The following is a 5,208-nucleotide window of genomic DNA, read 5'->3' on the forward strand; positions in this document are numbered from 1 at the left end:
GCTGCCAACTTCACACTCGTGAAAAACTCGCCGCACTTGTATAGAAATATACTATTCCTGTAGCAGTGATAATATTCATCCAACAAAAAAAAACAAATTTCAATTTGATACTTACGATCTTGAAATGAAATTTATGGAAGTCTCAAATTAAGACTTTTGAATATCTTAAATGGAGTTTTGAAACTCTCACGTTAAGATTTTCGAAAGTCTCAACTTAAAAAATTTGAAAGTTTCAGTTTAAGACCTGAAAATCTCCATTTGAGACTTGAAAATCTGAATTGAAACCCTCTGAGTCTCAAAGTCTCAAGCTGATATTTGAAGGTCTTAAGTTATAACCCTCTAATGTGAATTTCAATATCCCCACTCTACGGCTGTCAAAGCGGATTGCCAGCGTCCCCACTCGAGCACCCTAATACGCTTTACTGCGCTTTTCACCTTAGAGGGTTAAGACTTTCAGAAAGTTGAAATTGAAATTCCAATTTGGCTTGAAAAGCCTTAAAGTGGGACTTTTGAAAGTCTATATATAATCCTTTCAAACATCCCACTTTAAGGCTTTTCAAGCCAAATCTATATATCTCACAGTGACAGTTTATAGAGTTGGCTTTTCAAGCGAAGTCTATATATAATTCTTTCAAAACTCTCAAGTTAATATTCTGAAAATCTCAATTTAAGATATTTGGGATATCTAAATAAGGGTTTTTGTTCCGGGTGTTCCATTGATTTTATGTACAAAGTCCGAGGCGCGCACATTTTTCCGTGCGGCATGAAAAATTTTCCTAAGATTTTCATATAAAATTCATTACATTTAGGGTAGAGAATGCTGGGAGAAAAGTAATATTTCCTGCTCTTTGCAATCACAATAGCCGGGCAGAGCAATTTGAAATCAGTTTAGAAGACGAGCACAATAATTTTTACCCTATTGTTTTTCTCAGTGCAATATTCGTATTTTGAGCGATCCAAATGTACCCCATTAATTCCATTTTGAATCGCTTATTTGTCAAATCCAGCTGAGGAAACCACGGATCCACATTAAGTTTTAAGGTTTAAGACATGAAGGATTTCACATAATTAATAATAATCAGCAATAACAATTCCAACATTTTTCAACCGTAAGAATTACAAAATCACTGAGGTAGTATAGTCCAATCTCATTTTTTCAATTTATCCCTAATTCGATTAATTATTGGTCAAGGGGAAATATTAATCCCTGATGGGATTTACCCGTTGATAAATTCATCTCATCTTTTGAAAATGTAAAAAAAAGTTAAGAAAGATATCACTAGTCTTGATAGTTCAGTGCACCAGGCGATGGGAAGGGGTGTACCAAGGGCTAGAAGGGGGGTCAGACACGACGGGTGGAATACCAATAGTCAGGAAAAGAAAAGGAGAGAACAAAGACCGAACCTTTTTCGCGGGACGACACGTAGTAGAGAGTAAAGAAATATATCCACTCTGTTGTGTCATATAAAAATGTGTTTATGTGACCGTGGCAGCACGGGAAAACGGAAACATCGCAGTACCCCGTCTTCCAAACCCACCCGCCCCTTTATGTATCCATCTATATGTACACGTGTATACTCACTGTGGTCAAGTGCAAGAAATGAAGAAATCTGCGAAAAAAATTAATAATAAACGTCTTTTATCAATTGTGTGTGTCGACTGACACGTGAGGACTGTTGCACACAAGAAATTCGGGAAAATGTGCGGAGTATTGTGGTAGTCTTTTCAGGAGGAATACGGGAGACGGACAGTATAACGATGAGCTTCGTTTCCGTTTCCGGCCTTCATGATTTTCGCCCCGTCAACTCCATTCTTCGATGGACTGCCTACGACCCTACGCTTCACATTATTCCGGACTGTTTCGTCTTACAATCAACGAATAATCGATAAATATAGGTATGGAGCAGATAAATATATTTTTGCTTCCAAATGGAAGCATTCTATTCGTAAAATGCAAAATTTCCAATTTTTTGCGGTAGGATAAGTCATTTTGGCCTCAGGAGTTCAAATATGCTATTTTTAGACTATGTCCGGAGGTATGTATGTATACACGGAGAAAATTATTGTTATTGAAATTCCCCAACTAGCCGTTGAGATTCACCAACTAGTTGTTCAAACAATTACCAACCAGTTATTGCACTTCAACAAATAGTTGTTGACATTCACCGAATAATTTTCTCCGTGTATGCGTGTGTGTATGAGACCGATAATTTTCGACAATAACTGAAAAATGATTGCTCAAATGAATCCAATTGTGATTTAGAATGTTCTTGCCAACGCCATCTTAAGGAGGGGAAACCTTTTGGACACCCGAAAATGAGGCATTTTTTACGATTTTTTTTTAAAGTGATAAAATAATTGCATCATTTTTAAATTTTAACGTCATTTTATTACAGTTCTGAAGCGTAGAAAAACATTTTTTTTAATACAACAAAATGGCGGCTCCATAGGGTATTCCTCCAGGCGTCTTTTGCGTGGCATCGAAGTGCTGCATTTGTCACATTTTTTCTGTTGATCTGAACAAAAAAATTCTTCCGATTACTGACATGTGCCCAGGAAGGATAAACCTATAAAATTATAAAAAAGCACAAAATTGAAAATTGAGTAGGCTGTTTACCCAAATGTTCAAATTTTTGCTCATATTTTCGACAATTGTTACCCCAAAACAAAAGTGATTTATTTACGCGATATCTTTAACTTTAGGTACATCCTTCCGATAATAATATAGACAGTAACCTCCCAAAATTTCAACCAGATCGATCAATAACTTTGTGAGCTAAGACACGAGCAGTTTTTGAAAATGCAGTTTCGAGATAATCACGTTCAAAGATCCAATCGGATAAGATCATTAGTTTTAGTAACTTACCGATCAATCAGCGATTCCAGAAGTATATAATAAGCCTTCAACCTCCTCGAAAAGCTGGTTACCTTCGATCTGTTGCTGTCTTCCGGCTGTACGAGCTGCTTTTGTCTCAGAAAGACTCGTCTGGTTCTGTCTCGCTACTGGCGCCTCATCAGTATTTTCGGCGAAAACTTTGGGTTAGGTGCCAACAATTATATTTAACTCTTTCATAATTCTGAGAATGGAGTTATATCCTTCATTAAATATCCCAGCAGCAATGTAGGCTGAGATTTCAATAATTTTCAGCCCAGAATACAGGTGTTTTGGAGATACCCGAGTGGAAATTCCGGTCAGGTCTTGATCAAGTTTAGGTCAGGTTGGACCTGACCACTGATCGGGTATTGATCAAGTTGACAGATTCGGTGTTGATCAGACATGTTACGCTTCTGACCAATCCGGAGTTGATCAGGATGAATGGATCCGAACTTGATCAAGTCAACTCTATGAAAACCGGATGACCTGTCTGTCAGTATCAATAACAATTATCAATGATAATTAATCCAAAACAAAAGATAATTCAATTCTTTCACCGGAGGCCGCCTCTCTTAATGAACCCCTACTGTCATTACCTCTGAAAAAGCTTATCATTTTTTTACCAATGCTGGGGATCCAGGACCCTATGATCCAGGGACCCTATGATAGCTAATCTTATGCCCTAACCACTACACTATCGTGCTATTACTGTTGAGTAAACATTGCCTATATGATTTGTATCGGGGTATTCGCTGAATTTACGATTATTCCTGATCTCGCGGATGTGCGTGTGTATTCTCAGAGATAAAATATGTTCAATTGAATTTTTATTTATTTCATTAATGAATAATAATAATAATGATAATAACAATCACCCTAATAAATAAATAGACATTTCGTGATTTTTTTCTCAAGATCATTTGCGTGTAAGTTTGATACTCCTCTAATACGTATTTACGGCATGATCATCCCTCCTTTCTGTACATTTGAGAAGAGCTGGTTGTTAATTAAATTGATTAGTTTAATTAAATTCATTAAATTAAATTAATTTAATTCAATTTATTTTAATTACAGTATAATGATCGTTTTTAACGATTGAAAATAATTATTGATAATGGTTGATAAAACTTAATTTCAATAGTATAATAATAGTTGATTAAATTATCCGAAAAACTTATGAAAATTAATGTCAGGTGGAGCGGATCTGAATCTGATCATTTTCTCTTCAATTGACCCCTTTCAAATGCCGCTCAAGGACATCGAATCCGAATTTGATCAACTTGGGGTCAGGCAGCCGACCTCAGTGTGAAATCGTACCTACCTGATCAGAACTTGATATGAATCAACCTGCAGTTTTTCAGATCCGATCTACTGGATCAAAACTTAGGTTAGGTTCTCATCAGGCATCATCTGAACATGTCTATCTGATCAGAATTTGATTTGAACCCGCCTGTAGTTTTTCGGATCCGATCTGCTGGATCAGAACTTGGTCAGGTTCTCATCAGGAATCACCGGATCAGTCAAACCTTACAAAAACCTGATCAAGTTCTGATCGTGCTTCAGGTGGGCCTGAAGCAATTTCCACTCGGGTAATCGCCAAACTGTGCCGCTAAATCTTTCATTAGCATTCTGGGTGTGGCCACCCAAGCATTTCACGCCGCACTTGTCTTCCGATGTCGCAAACATTTCTTTCATAGCACCAACGTCCATTTTTCCCGATGAGCTCTCATGGTTCTTCATGCATTCTTCTTCGTGATACTCAAACCATTTAGGATATTCTTCAGTATGAGTCTTGTTTTTCCAGGATATACAACCTTGGCAATAACTGCTTTTTACAACTAAATCAATCACTTTGCTGGAGTAGTAGCCTATGAGCGTTGTAACACCATACAATGATTTGAACCTGCGTTTTTTCCACGTACCATCACCGGAGACTTTGAGATTTTTTCTTCCGTTCCACATTCAACATTTTTTTCCATCTCTTCTTTAACAGCTTTTTGTGACAAAAACTCAAATGACCACTTAGCAGCTGCATGAATATGCTTGACAATTTTAGTGTAAGTACTTTGACTGTTCTCGACCCGAAACTGTCCTTGGTAATTACCTTGGTAATGTCTTTTTTTAGAATATTTTCGAGTGATATTAACTCGCGTTCCTTTAGGATAGTTTGGCATTTTAGATTCGAAAATTCAACCGCACACGACAAACGTTCCGGCCAAACTGACTCTAACGCTCGAACAACGTTCGTTTCGTATACCTGAAGTTACATGCTATATATATATATATATATATATATATATATATATATATATATATATATATATATATATATA

General features: G+C 36.7%; 1 long non-coding RNA gene across 1 annotated transcript in view; it reads right to left on the bottom strand.

Annotated features, from left to right (window-relative positions):
- Positions 1-2,446: 2,446 nt before the first annotated feature.
- The window catches only part of LOC107042075, a 30,914-nt gene continuing 28,152 nt past the window's right edge, over positions 2,447-5,208 (bottom strand). Inside the window, exons 2-3 of the long non-coding RNA XR_001461126.1 lie at positions 2,867-3,033; positions 2,447-2,516 (exon numbers count right to left, since the gene is read on the bottom strand). This is a non-coding gene — a long non-coding RNA (uncharacterized LOC107042075). The remainder of the gene's footprint in view (positions 2,517-2,866; positions 3,034-5,208) is intronic.

Source organism: Diachasma alloeum, unplaced genomic scaffold, assembly GCF_001412515.2.
Source record: "Diachasma alloeum isolate Michigan unplaced genomic scaffold, Dall2.0 Dall_scaffold_00410, whole genome shotgun sequence".
Lineage (NCBI taxonomy): Eukaryota > Metazoa > Arthropoda > Insecta > Hymenoptera > Braconidae > Diachasma > Diachasma alloeum.